Below are 15,725 nucleotides of genomic sequence, written 5' to 3'. Positions count from 1 at the left end.
CTAAGTTGATTATAACAGAGAAAATGTATGTCTAAGTTGTTCATTCTGCAAGGCACCCTTAGAAAATGGATATTAGAATTTAGGAACATTAGTTACCTAATTCTATACTCATGATCAAGGACACATCATTTTGTACCAGAGCAGAAGCTTGTATACCCCAGGCCTGGAGAAAGTAATATAATGCCCTTATATAGCTAATTAATGCTATTCTTCATTTTATTACTCTTGTTTCTTCTGTTTCTCATACTACTATAGAAATGCTACTATTTCTTAACAGTTTCATTAAGATATAATTGCTATAAAATAAACTGCTGCTCATATTTAAAGTATAAAATTCAATACATAAAGTTTGTTTCATATATAGACAGCCAATTGTTCCAGCAACATTTGTTGAAATGATTGCCTTTTATCCAATGAATTGCCTTTGCGCTTCATTGAAAATCAGTTGTCTCAGTACATATTCTGTGTGTACTTGAAAATAATTTATATTTTACTATATTCAATGGACAACTCTATAAAGGTTGGGTTAAGTTAGATGATAGTGCCGTTAATGTCTAAATTCTTACTGATTTTTTTGGTTCATGTGTTCTATCAATTATTGATACTAAGGTGTTAAAATCTGCAAATATAATTATAGATTTTAATTATGGATTTGTTTATTATTTCATAATGTTTGGAAGCTGAAGTCCCATTTCTTTTATAAATTATTTTATCTTCTTTTACTCTATATTTCCTATGTTCTTTGCTCTTTTTAAAGATACTGGTACTTGGTTACACTGGTTTTTGCTCTAACCTTCATCTCTTCATTTCTAGACCAACCAGATCATTCCAACTACAGTTTGAAATAAGAGTTTATATTCTTCTCTATAAAATGGGTATTCCTCCCAATCATAAGCAATACGATCTTCCTGGACACAAATAGATTCCAGTCCCAGAGTCATCTTTGATGCCCTTTTATAGAAAGTACATTTTATCAATTAAATCCCTATTCAATTAGTGTATTGTCCTCCTTCCCTTTTATTATCAGGGCATGCATAGCCCTAGTTCATGTTGTGATATCTTATACTATTGCGGTAAACCTCTTCAGTGCCTAGAATAGCATTCCGTATATGATCAGTGTGTCGTAAAATCATTCCAAAGTTCCTCACTGCCAGCGAAGCAGAAAATAAACTCTTCAGTCTTTATTCAGGTTCTAAGCTACTTGTCCTTTCTTGCTTTCTCTCTTCTACTTGCTATTTTCCTCTGTCCTTCTTTCATTCCTTCTTACTTTTTTCCTTTCAATGAATAATTGATATTCTCTCTAAAACTCTGCTTTCCTATAATCGATCAATCAATTATTCTCAGAAGACAGTTCATATTTTCTACTTGGACCATGTAATTTCACCTCTCTCCCAAGTACTGTAAAACCCATTTTTATCCCAGCTTCTGGATGAGGATTTTCTGACTTCAAAGAAAAAGATTCCTCTTGTTTCTGAGCATATTACTGTCTGTATACATAAACACACCAAGAAGCGGTGGGTTAAAAAAGTAAGACACAGAAGCCGCTGCTATATCCATTAAGTATGTGAAAATGATCAAAAAGCTAACTTTTAAAGTGATTGAAATAAGAAGGGACAAGTCAGCTTACTTCTTAGAGGAATTGTCTTCATGATAGCACTGTTAGTAAGATAATCCTTTAAGAAACATAATGAATGTTATGGAATAAATAGTCCTTCCCACCAGGTAGAGTCCATGTGAAAAGTAGGAGCACACCAAAACATAAATAGAAGAAAAGGTCCTGCTTGTCTATAGATTTCGACACAAAAAGGAAGAAAAGATTTGCAGCCACTGTAATGAGACAGTAGCTCAGTAGAATCCATTATTAAATTTGCAAGGGAGAATCAAGGCTCGAGATATAAAAACACGAGGAAAGACATATTGCAAAAGACTACAGTGTATACAGATGACAGAATTAGTATAGAACATGAGAGACACATAGAAAGATGATAAAATAATATTAATACTAAAAATATGGAAGAGTATTTAAAATAAATGAGAATAAACACGTATGCACAATTTAAGCATTTAATAATGCCTATTTAAATAAAAAATAAACCATTCTTTTAAAACTTTATTCATTTTAAAGTCCCAAGATAAGAATATTATAGATGTACTGATGATGTCAGTAAAACAAATTTCAGTTAGATCAACTCATTATTTGATCATTTTGTTAATGTCTAATAAGGCTGAGTCATATTCATGAAATCTATATTCACCTTATACAAAGTATGGAGAAAGAGGAACTACAGAATGAATGTCTAAATGATGATAGACACAGTGCATTTTAGATTATGACTATTTTCATAAATAAATTTTATAATTACATTTTAATGTATTATATTTTCTCTTCCCAATTAGCTCTTAAACCCTGTGAGGTGAGGCCAGGGCTCGCTCTTACATTTCGGGTATCATCTTTTAGCATCTAGATTTGCTGATTTATTCTGTGATTAATCTAAGATACAGGAACTCATCTGTGTCTTTATTATTGATTCTAACCCATTAGGAGTGCCATCCTAAAGATTACACTCATGGATTAGAGACTCTAACAGAAATATTTCCTTTAGTAGAAAAGAAACTAACTCAAAGTAGTAATCGCTTAGGGGGAAAGTGTATGGATAATAAAAAAAGTAACAATGTGTATAAGAGTGAGCCACATTTTTCCAAAAATATAGTCCATGTATCAGTTAGAGTTAACAAGGCAACTCCCATGGATGTAGACAATCACTACAGACAATATTCTCCAAGTCTCCATATTGTACCTCCTTAGAAAAAAATCTAAAGCAAGCAGGGCTGAAATATAGCTATACCTCCTTAGTATGTTATCATTTTAGATTTAGGACTAAGTGTGCTGGTTTATTCATTCTTAACTGGTAGAAAATTTCAATTAATTTTCTCCTTCTTATAATGTCAAAGTCACACAACCTAGGGTCTTGGCAGGTTTCTGCTTTCAGAAGACCTATAAAAGGTTGAAATAAGTTTTACAGAAACAGTAAAATCCCAAGCATTTATTGGAAATGATAATGCCGCTAACTGGAAAGCACACTCAGTAGTATTAAACATTAACTCTAGCAAGACTCTGTTGTGGGGGCCATGGTATACAAGGTATAAAACTGAGAAAAAGACTGATATAACAATTATACAGAGGTATCTTAGTCTGCTAGGGCTGCCATAACGAAAAAACACACACTAGGTGGCTTAAATAACATCTTATTTTCTCAGTTCTGGAACTAAAAACCCAAGATCAAGGTGTCAGTAGGTTTACTTGTTTTGTTTTGTTTTGTTTCACTTTGTTTCTGAGGCTTCCCTTCTTGGCTTGCAGATGGCTGCCTTCTCACTCTGTCCTCACATGACCTCTCTTTCCTCCTTGTATGCACATTCCTGATGTCCCTGTGTGTCAAAATTTCTTCTTATAAGAACACATCACAGTGGATTAGAGCCCAGTTTAACAGATTTCTTTTAATGTAATCACCTCCTCAAAAGCCTTATATCCAACTACAGGCACCTTCTGAAGTACTAGGGATTCAGGCTTCAACATATGAATTTGGAAGGACACATGGTACAGTTCATAACAAGCCAGAGAACTGTCAGGAAATTCCAGGAAAGATAAAGTTCTCTCAAATAGCATTTTTACTTAGTATCATTAAATTTTGAGCGAGAAGTCATCTAAAATTTTATTATGTTTAACCACCTAGGCAGTGTGGAAATTTCTCTTTTAAAGCTTCCCAGCTAGTGCCAGTCTCTGCTTTCTTAACCAGGGAATCTACCACTCCCAGAAAAACAAATTCCATCCATAGAGAGTTACCCATTGTTTGGTGGTATACTACTGTGAAATATTAACCAATGTGTCTTTGTTCTTTCTATTTCTTTATCTACCTCTGATATTTTCTTTCTTCCGCAGTTCCACTTAGTGTTTATTCTGTACTTATCAAATCAGGGAAGTGATGTTTAGTACAAAGTAGTGACTTTTAAGTGTTAAAAAACCTACTCCCTGTATCCACAGGAGGGATCTGGCATATGTGTTCTCTCCCAGATCCCATTTCCTCTAGATTGAATACAAAAGATAAACAACAATCACAGAGACCTTACACAGAGTTGAAGAAGACTATAAATAAGATCTCAAGGTAGCATGGCTGGGCTCTGTGCCTTCTCATATGGACTATGATCATCCACAGAATCTCCTTTATATGGTACAGGAACGTGAGTCCATAAGTCAAAGGGGCTTTGACATAGCTGAGATAGGTTTCTGAAGACAGGACCCACCTCAGTGTTGACTCAGCAATAACTTGTATGGATTAGTGCCAAGGAGTGAGGACAACTTGAAGAGGTCCTTATTCCTTGGCACTATGAAAACTCCAAGAAATTAGTCCCTCAGGAACCCTGAGGAAAAGTTGAGAGAATTCCCAAATGGCGAAAGTTTGATTTTTGCCATTCAGTCTCAAAATACAAATTATTCAGAAGAAAAAAGTTAATTTTTTGAATATCCGAGTTTATGACTAATGTTATGTGAATAAATATTTGCTTCCTCTCATTTCTTCACTCACTTATGTTGTCTACACAAGTGTGTTTTATGCCCAAGTTACTGTTAGTTATTATGAACAAGAATTAAAATCAGATCAATTAGTATGTATATTCTTATGTATGGGCAATGCAAAGTCATTTCAGTGCCTATTCTTTAAGGATTCCAGGTCTGGTGAAACAGGGTGTCTTACATATTGAAAGGCTTGAAAATGTATCAACAACTGTGCCTGATTAAAAGCCTCACTCATGTTTTCTTTAATAACCAAATCAGAACCCTAATATGTAAAATCTCACCATTCTACTGAGGAAGAAAAATACAATTATGATATTTGAAATGCCAACTATTAGAAATTAGGAAACTGATAACACAATATACTGCTCTCTCCCTCAATAAAGCAGTTATAAAAATAAAGTCTATATGTCCATCTTCTGAGATTAAAGTCAATTGCAGCAACATAGAATGTTGAAATTAAAAAACTTCTTAAAACAATCTAATCAAATACTTTCATTAACTGAAGTGAAACTTGAATCCAGAAACATTAAAATGTTTATTTAGGTCCATAGCAGTCACTGGCATACCCAGTCTGGAAGATGATGTCTCTACATTACACTTCTGTTTTTGCAAGTCTTCTCAAGTTCAGAACAGAATCACTTTCTCAAGGATTTTTTTACTCTTCTACAAGGGCAGTTACATGATTAGCACTGACTTAAACTATTTAAAACTATTTACGATTGCAAATGAGAAAACAAGTCAAGAGATTGGTTTATCCCAAAAGCCCAGCTTTCCCCTTTTGAGAAAATATTTTTCTGACTGATAAAGGGTTTGGTGTCTCAACTTTTACTTATCATTAATTACAGGCTCTGCTGACAGAATAATAAAATGGTCTAAATTATTTGGAATATAATAAACCCTGTGTAAAGAAACCTTCAACAATAAAGTAAATTGAATTTTTAGAAAACATTTATATGTAGCTGCTAAAGCATTTATGATGAAATGCAAAATTTTTAATAAGTATTTTTTTCTAAAGTTTTCTGTGATGATTCAATATATATTTGAACATAAATTTGAAATACATATTTTTAATAATAATTTGAAACATTTGAAATACACTTCAAAATATAATAAAATATAATTTTAGATAAGAACTAAATAATTATTTGAGTTATTTGCAATTCGAGATTGAAACTAATCTTAAAACTGTGTTATGGATTTGTACCAATTATAGTTTTGGAATTCTCGGGTATGTTACAAATGATTCTACTTCTTTAAACATTTACTACTTGAGAATATCTGTTTAATATACTACTAATTTTATTGTGCTTTGTCATAGAACCTTTAAAAAAAGTATTAGTTCATGTCAAAATACACTTTTTTCTTCTACTGTAGGTATAGATAAATTGATTCATGTTTAGCCACGTGAAGTAGATAACGTGGAAACCTACTCTCCAAAACATTTGCAGTAGATAAAAATAGTGTGGTTTTCTACCAGTTGACACAAGCTTCAAAGTGATTTACTTGTTAGAACTACACAATCTCTCTAGAGTCCAGTAATATGGAACTTGGAACACATAATTAGTCTCTTCAAGAAACTCTAGCAAGATAAAAAACACAAACAAATCCTAACCTTTAGCTTCAGAAACTTCAAAAAGGATTGAAACAATGTAAATAAGTCTATATCATGAAAATCGGTTAATGTATAGATTTAAGCACTTGACCCTTCTAACAATAAATCATCCTTAGTTTCCAACATTCACATCTTGTATTTAATCTGCTTTTGTCTTCTGTGTAATTCCTTATGTTGCTTTTTCTGTTAAACATAATTTAAGATTATTTGGTTGACTGTACTTTTTATAGTTCTTATTTTTATACTTTAGGAGAATATTTGCCTGATGGTTTCCACTCTTCCTGACTGATTCCTCCCAACCCCATACTGAGACATCTTTTCTGGCCTCACCCATCTTTCCTAAGCTACAACCTCCCTCACACCGAAAATGTCTTCTTGTTAGGGTCCAACACTGGTATAGCTGAAATAAAGCCAATATAGTTGTTTGTATTCTATAAGTTGATATTTCTTAGCCACAAATCTTAGAAAGAGAAATATGGTGGAGGGTTCTCTGAAGATGCTAAATAATAAATATATAACAGGTGAAGATTCACAACGAATTCAAAAACATGTGAACTTCAAAATTATATCTAACTAAACCCTTAGGAGGTTTAGAGTACAGGGTTTTCTAATTCCTGAAAAAGAAAACAATGAAGGAAATATGTGAAATAAACATTTGACCTGCATATTAAATAAGAATTTATTGTCTCAAAGAGCTACCTTTGGCTCTGATAGTTCAATATTCTCTCTCTCTCTCTCTCTCTCTCTCTCTCTCTCTCTCTCTCTCTCTCTCTCTCTCTCTCTCTTTCTCTCTTTCTCTCTCTTTCTCTCACACACACACACACACACACACACACACACACACACACCCCCACACCCCATACCATGGCAAAAGAACTTTGAATATAGTATCAACTCTGCTTGGTCTACAAATGCTAACACACCACACTGAGTTTCTTTCCTTTGGAGCACTATACTAGCTAGCATAATAAAAATCTTGCTTAAAATTGAGCAACACATTTTCAAGTTGAATGACTTTATTTTACATTTCCTCTGGAACAAATAGAAGAGACATCTCACATTCAGCTTCCTATGCTAGACCGCACCACAGATAAGCACATAACCTTTAGAATGTATCTATATGATAACAACTGTGGAGAGCATAAAATTACCCAAATACTTATTTCATATTTCTTTACCATTTTTTTTAACGTCCAGGAAACACTTTCCAGGTATTTTCCCTGGGGGCAATGAGAAACATTGGCTGCTTGGATAGGAAAGTGAGTAAATTTTTATTAGTATACTAATACCTTAACTAAAACATTTTTCATGCACTCAAGGAACTCTTCCACTCACTTTCCAAAACCATCAAGATACAGACTCTAGCCCCAGACAGGAGGCCTGAGAACCACAAAGCTATCAGGGTTCTATGATCTGGGTTCCTCTCTTCCCTTCACCTGCTGATATCGTATTTCCCTTCTTTCCCAGACAGAAATAAATTCCAATGTCTTTCTAAATTAGTTCTGACTCTGTCAATGTTAGCTAGCAGGAATCTCACCTTCGTCTGGCAATTGTCTCACCTCTCTCTTCTTAATGACTAGTGGCTCTTTTCCTTTGGGGTTTCGTTTCCAAAAGTAACTCAAACCAGAGAACCTCTCTTATTTGACAATATTAAGAAGTTTGGTACTTTAACTGTTTTCAAGCATGGTCCTTGCAGGGCCTTTTGTTTTTTGGTTTTTGTCTTTACTGTTATAAAGATCTTAATTAAAGATATTCATAAAAATGACCAACCTAAGATGGAAGCTCAGTTTACAGCAATGGGTCATTAGTCGTCTACTAAAGGATTATATCCTGGCAACACTGTCATCTTACACCATCACAAAACTGTGCTGGAATCTTCCAGGTCCACCACAGAGTCTTACTCAGTTACCTCTGGAGTTCAGACTCTTGGTAATCCAGAATTTTCCTGATTCTATCCCTGTCCACCTCAATTTTATAGTTCAAAACGTATCTGAATCATCATTTAAAACCAAGTCATTCCTCTCAACAAAACTCTCCAACGGCATCCTATATCATTCAGGGTACTCAACATGCTAATAAGGAAGGCCCCGTGTCATCCGTCCTCAAATCCTATTGCTTTCTCCTTCATTCATTCCTTTCCTGTGACACTGGATTCCTTGCTGTATCTTAAAAATAAATCACAAATTTTTTATTGCCTTTTATTTCCACGCACCTCTCCATTTATCTTTCCCCTGTTCTCTTCCTCTTCCTTCCCCACTTCCACCCACCTCCCATGGACCTTTCTCCTTCCTCTCCTTCCCTTCTTACAGCCCTTTCTACATACCCAGTAAAGGTCTTCTCACTACATTCTCCCTTTTCTAGCCTCCTCCCCTAGTCTCACTCCCAGCTTCCTAGGGGCCTTTCTTTAACTGTATACTTTATACAAAATATTTTAATTGTATAAGAGATTTACTCTTTATTCTATTTCTCTAGTTTGAATGCCTACCTCTTCTACAAAACAACAGATATTTCTAAGAGATCACTTTGTGGAGAAAGTCAAATGGAAAGTGCTGAGAAAAAGAAAAGTCACAATTTAGTACTTTTATCCTTTAAAATATCTAACACACCAGTATTAGTACTCGACACTGAAAGCCTATCAGTATGTTCTGCCCTTCACTCCTTGCTATATGGAACAGCACTCGTGGGTGCATAAACGTTGGCTTCCCAAAGTAACAACACCGAAGCCACAGAGAAATGTTTCTCAATCTGTGCTCCTCATTTTCTTAATATCTTAAACAACAACAACAACAACAAAACGGAGTATGCCTGAATGAAATGAACGATGTTTTGTTGCTGTCTGTGTTGAAGAAGGACACTGCTTCCTAGTGTAAAGAGATAAGAGTAATAGGAATGCTTAGGGAAGAATAAAAGATAAATTAATGATCTTGTCAAATCATCTCAGATGAATGCAGTGTTTTCTTGCATTCAGTATTGTTTCTCAGTTGTACAGAGTATTCATTTTTTTTCCCCCCTTCTTGTTTAAATTCTTTGTTTCCGAGGTCCTTACAGTAGTCACAACAGTTCCATGTGGTGACTGAGCAATATTTGGCAATGTTAACTCATATTACTTTCAAATATGTATATATGCAGATCTAAACATATCATTCACAAAGTGTGATGTCAAATCTTTATGCAAGCAATTAAATGGATACGAAACACTATAAATATAAAAATGTTTAATGATTTAGATAAACTTAAAATTGACATTTTAAGTAATTTTGATTTTGTGTTGATATGCATTAGTTATAAATTGTACTTTTATAAAATTATAATGGAAGGAAAAAACTTTTAAAAATCAAATGAAAAATAATTTTATTTTTTTTATTTTACACTTCCTGGAGCATATATATGCTTAAATTTTACACATTTGACTACGATATGTTTTATATTTTAATCCTTTAAATCATTACTGTCAATAGAACACAAACTACATAACACTATACTATTATAATCTAATTAGTAATCTAACTAAAATAACATAAAAATATGGAATTAATGTTTAACATGTATGAATCATGTCTGTCTACATTTTATGGCTCATCCAAATACCACAGGCCCATCAATCAAAATCTCAGAGAGATAAACAATGATAAGCAAATCCAGCCACCTTGATGTATTGCCAAATTTAAATCATACAAAAGACATAGCTGTAGGGTAGGCCCTGACAGGTTTATTTTATTTTATTTTTTGTAATGCAAATGAATGATTTAAGCTTTGATTTTCCAGGCATACACTTCAAAGATGGCTAGATGAAGAGCCTGATCATCTCCTCCTACTGAGTCTCTTTTGTTTTAAAGATCTTGGTTAATCTTCATAACTGACCTTTTGGCCCACTTGTTTTTTTCTCTTTCTGCACTTCAAATTCCTGTTCTTATGTTTTAAATTAACCAATAAGGAGTAAACCCACAAAACCCTGAGCCTCCACCCTTGGGATAAAAGCAGAACACCTAAGCCTGGCTACTCTCTCTCTCTCTCTCTGACTTCCCTAGGTGTGCTATGTAATTTTCAAGTTCTGCAAGTAATAAACCTTGATTTTTAGAAAAAAATCAAGGTTTATTATTATTGAAGAACTCAGAGTCTTGCAATCATAATCAGAACCATGAGGGCCAGTCCGACCACAACATTTGTTGATAGGCTGAGACCAGCGCTAAAAAATACCCTTACACATATTTTAAAAATTTGATGTGAATCTATCTGTGTGTGTGATGGTAGAGAAATAACATTTTATTTAAGAGCCTGTTAGCTTGGTTTATAACATTTACATATTTAGACAAACGGAAGGGGCAACCTCCATTTATACTTTTGTCCTGGTCTATTCAAATGTTAAGGGTGAACCTGTCTCCTTCCTCCTGTGAAGATAGTATTAAATTTGACTAAACCTAAAGTAAAAAAGCATAAAGGCACATTATTTAGAGAAAAACCACATAACAACGGCATCAGGAAGAAAAAAATGCTTATTCTGACTGCTCTGTCATAGATTTAAGGAATTTTCCAAAAAAGATCAATCTTTAACCACACTCAAAATAATATCATTGGGAAGATATGTTGACTATAATAGATTAACAAAAATATCAACATGTTAACAATATTTACTTCAAACCTTTGCTAATGGAGCTAGTAGTGTATTCTGCAGATAAATGGCCTTTCCCTCTTCTTTGGTTTAGTATACCTGAAGCTAGGTGATCCAATGTTTTATGATCTTTATTGAAGTTGTACCTTTACATCAATTGCCTGGGATTAAAATGGAAATCTATTCTCTTTGGTTCCTACTTTCTCTCTAGATTACAAACTTGGGCTCTTTCATACATCCCAAGACAAATAAACCACTACAGAGTCATCTACAACTTTTTACCTACACCCTCTAAATTCAGTTAGTTGCCAAGTCAAGTTATGATTTCCTAAAACTCTTTATTTAGATCCTTCATCACTGCTTCTATAATAAAATATCTCACTATTGTTGCCTGATTTATTGTAATAATCTTCTATCTTGTCTATTCTCTGTAGTTTCACCTCAGTGAACTATTCACCATTCATCCTCATTTTGTTGAGCTGTGGCTCTTAGAGCCTGGTTCTCATATCAGCAGCATAGCATCACTCAGGAATATGTTAAAATGCAATTTTGGGTTCCACCCAGTCCTACTGAGTCAGAAACTCTGGCAGTGGGGCCCAGCCATCTGTGTCCCAACGAACTCTCCAAGTGATTATCATGCATGCTATAATTTGAAAATCAAGGTTCTAAAGTGATATCTTTAAAAGGAAAAACCAATCATATCACTACCTTGCTTGAAACTCCTTTCGTAATTCCCTACCATATGAAAAATAATATCCAAGGTTTGGAAAGATGTATGTCCTTTTCGTTGTTTTTTAGTCCTTCTCTTTCCATTTCCTTGCTATTACCCAGTGTTTTAGTCATCTGAACATTTCAAAATATTCTAAATGCTCCCTGCTTTTTATGCCTTTTCCTAGTGCACCTCTTCCCACACACAATTTATCCACCTGGAGGAGTCCTATTCATCTTTCCAGATCCAGCTCAAATGTCCCTTTTTGTAGAATATTTTCTGAGAAATAATTTCAATAATTCACTTACAGCCTATTCCAGCTCTTCCAGGTCCACCTGCATAATTTTTACTGAATTAACATTTCAGGCAACCAATTTTTAAGAAAAAAAATGAAGCCTGTTTACTGAATACAAAGAGGTAAAGAGAGAGATAGAAATGGCATTGCTTATTCCACCTCCATCCCATCCCTGGTTTAAGGGTTAAAGATTGCCACCCATCTCTTGACACAGTTGTGGCCACGTGAGGCTATTGATGGCTTCTCCCAGACATTGGTTCAACTGTTTAGAAGTGAACCCACACCTACATTTGCAGAACCCAAGACAAAAGTAAAAATGGAGGCCCACATACCATATGTCTAAATAATTAAAAGTCAGAAATAAAGCTAAAAACTCAATAAAATATGTTCATCATTGTGGCACTTTAAAAAATAGAATTTCTTAATGACAAATAAAAGTATATGCAAGGCAATGATTTTTAGATGACTGAAAGCTGGTGAAATATCAAAGACACTAAATTTAATATTCGGTGTACACATCTGAGTATTCTGTTGATAAGATGGCAATACTTAGTGAGTAATAAAATGAAACAAATATAATTCATAAAAATCTATATGTTTTCAATAAAATTTAAATTTCTTACCTGTGTTTTATCAAAATCATTACATTGTTATCAAGATTTTCAATTAATTTGTATGTTATTGACAGTGATGATCTAAGGATTTTGAAATAAAATATAATTTTATTTAAGTGATAGAAAATGAAAATATGTTTTATCAAAAGTTAATCATACAAAACTCAAAAATTAATTTTGCTTCAAATATTTTTACTTAAATATTCATAATTACCTATTAAAAATAATATATATTACAAATATCAAATTTAAATTTAGAATATTCCATTAAAGCTGCTATTTTCTTATTTAAGTCACACTTAACATCACTTGACACCTGCTTGCCAATATAAAGAATTGACAGCACTCTTCATGCACATTTTCTCTAGTCTTATGTATAACCAGATTTAAGAGTAATATGAATTGTTTGACAATGCAATCTCAGGTACCATGTAAATATATTATGATCATTTGTATGTACTTTCAAATCCACTAATGAAACATGAACAGAAACAAGAAAATTCGGCTCTACTTTGGAAAACAATTCTTGTTATGCCAAAATTTAGTGCGTTTATCCTGAGGGAGAATCTGAAAAGTTAATTTATTTATCATTTCTCTTACACTGCTCAAACCACCCCTTTTTCACCCCTAGTCTTTGAATAAAATCATTGTCTCCAATTGATGCCCACAGCAGCTCAACCTGAGCACTTTCATTACATTTGAGCTCTGTTGTCTTTTGCTACTGTGATGTAGCAAGTGATGCCGGAAACATTTTCCTGGGGCATGTTAATCATGAGAGTGGATGTTTAGGGTTATATTCATTGAATCAGTTACGAAGGCCAGACACCAAGTGACAGAGGCATTTATGTTCATGTATCTGTGATATGTGGGGCCCAGAGCAGTGACCTCTTTGCCTTAGCTCTAAGCATAGTACTACTTTGGTATTTCGTCCTCATCTTAGACAGAATCGGACAAATAGGCTCAAGTTTTAAGGTACTATCACAAGGGAATAACCTCAATATATCTAGGAGTTAGAACTTTTATATATTTTCAGTGTCTCATCCAACTTCAGTCCACCAGAGCAAAAAGTTTTTATCTTCCCCCAACCCTCACCCTAAAGATTGTTACATCAAAAAAAAGAGCCTCATTTTTGGTTTTGCTGTCTTCTAAATGGTGGTGGAGAAGAAAGTCCTTATTATATTTTGTGAGATTTATATTTAATGTTTTATGTTTAATATGTTTAATGAAATATATCCATGTTTAATAAAACAGCATACTTTGTGATTCAGTCCCTTGGTTCAATTATTATTTGATTCATTATGTTTAAGCCAGAACATATTCACTGAGCATCATCATTATATGACTTTTGTATCTCTGTGACCATAGATATAAAGGGAATGTGAAATGGAAAATAGAAATTTTTAAGAGAATGTTTTCACACATAGTCAGTGTGATGTTCGGTTTTGAATATTAAGTTGGCTAGGCTATAGTGCTCATTTGTTTGGACAAACAATAGTCTAAATGTTGCTGTGAAGATATTTGTTATGTGGATGTGATTAACATTTACAATCAATTAACTTTAAGTAATAGGCCTTATCACATTATTGAAAGCCTTATGAGCAAAAATCACATTTCCTGCAAAAGAAGAAAAAAATTCCACCTCAAGAGTATAAGATAGAAATCCTGCCTCAGTTTCTATCCTGCCACACCACCCTACAAATTTCAGACTCAAGACTGCAACATTAATCCTTGTCCGAGTTTCTAACCAATCTACCTATAGATTTTGAACTTGCCAGGCCTCATAATTGCATATGCTAATTCCTTCTAGAGAACTCAACTGATATAAAGAGATATTTCCACAGTCTATTTTTATCCCAATCCCCAAAGTTAGATAATCACCAAGAAGACAATGTACACATACATATGTACAATATACCTTCTCTCTTTACCTTCTCATAGTATATAGTACAAACACTGTCTTTAGAATTTGTGGTATAATATTAAAATAGATTTAGGAAAAAAAAAAAAAGAAAAGAGAGAGAAGGAGGAAGGGATGGAGGGAAAAAGGAAAGAAAAGGGAGAAAAGAGGCAGTCTCCCTGAAACTAAGAGCCCACATGAGACGGTATTCAGCCAGCTTTCCCAAGCTCCCAGCACAGTCTTAATCACCTCTCTCACAGCGACTTTGATAGCTCTAAGGAACTTGGTACCAGCAAGCAATTAACTTTAATAAGCCAGCAGGTGATTTCCTTAAAAGAATGCTGACAAGTTGATTTGCTGACAGCAGCTCTAGATTCTCTGGTTACTCAGCCATGGCTTCTACTTCTGCCCTTATGAACTGAGTCTGTGGTTTTGAGTAATGAATGAAAAGGTAGCCAGAGTGTGAGTCTTTAAAACACTGAAACTTGTAATCAGCTTTATGGCATGACCATCTATTACAAATAGTGCTAGGAAGTCTTTTCAAGATACAAATAAAAGCAAAAGCCAAAAAGTGGTAACAGCTCACATTGGCAGAGCATTTTATAGTTTCTGTAATATTTATTAAATATAGAGATATGAAAGTACTTTCACCTGTATTAACCTATCTTTTCTGTTGTTGTCATCCAGTGTATCTATTATTCCATTACCTGAGGCGGAATCCTAGGTATGTGTCTAAACACCTCTTTCTCTATATGTCAATAATTCTTAAACATTGTGATTGCCTTCTTGTCCTATTTTTATTTATTTATTCATTTGTTTGTTTATTTATTTATTTAAATGTAATGGCAGCCTAACAGGTCTCCCTGGTATCACCTATCCTACAACGTCACTGCTTGTGTCTTCTTTCCAAAATGCAAATATTATTTCACTTTCATGTTCACAATTTTCAGTAGTTCCCCATTGTTAGTAAAACAGAGTGGAGTCAAATCTTACTCAAGAGTTAAGTTTTAAGGAAAAAATGCAAAAATTACATTTTATTGAAAATTTGCATTGGAGATGCCTTAAATTGCCCAATAAATACAGTATATTCCCAATTATATATTAAACCCTATGTAGGAATACATGTGGTTTTGTGTATATAACGCTTTAAAGTTTATAATGAAGAGAGTTTAAACATCATAAGGACTTCTTTATTTTGTTCACTGATGTATTCCTCAAGGACCTAAAACAGGACTTGTCATATAGCAGGCAGTCAATAAATATTTGTCAAATGAATAGGGAAAATCATTTTAAATACTACTATTTAAATTCTCTCTTTTTCTCTCTATAACACATGTACCATTGAAATAAGTAAGTGTGGGTGGTGCTACATCAATAAACTTACATTTCTTTCTATGCACTGCATATAGTCTTTCATGA

The 15,725-nt window shown here is 33.8% G+C and overlaps 1 protein-coding gene across 3 annotated transcripts in view; it reads right to left on the bottom strand.

Annotated features, from left to right (window-relative positions):
• Positions 1-15,725, bottom strand: part of CTNNA3 (catenin alpha 3) — a 1,366,626-nt gene that overhangs the window by 587,269 nt on the left and 763,632 nt on the right. The gene's annotated exons all lie outside the window — the stretch shown is intronic.

Source organism: Rousettus aegyptiacus, unplaced genomic scaffold, assembly GCF_014176215.1.
Source record: "Rousettus aegyptiacus isolate mRouAeg1 unplaced genomic scaffold, mRouAeg1.p scaffold_m13_p_6, whole genome shotgun sequence".
Taxonomy (NCBI): domain Eukaryota; kingdom Metazoa; phylum Chordata; class Mammalia; order Chiroptera; family Pteropodidae; genus Rousettus; species Rousettus aegyptiacus.
Note: the sequence above shows the minus strand (reverse complement) of the source record. Positions and strands in the feature narration are given on the sequence as shown.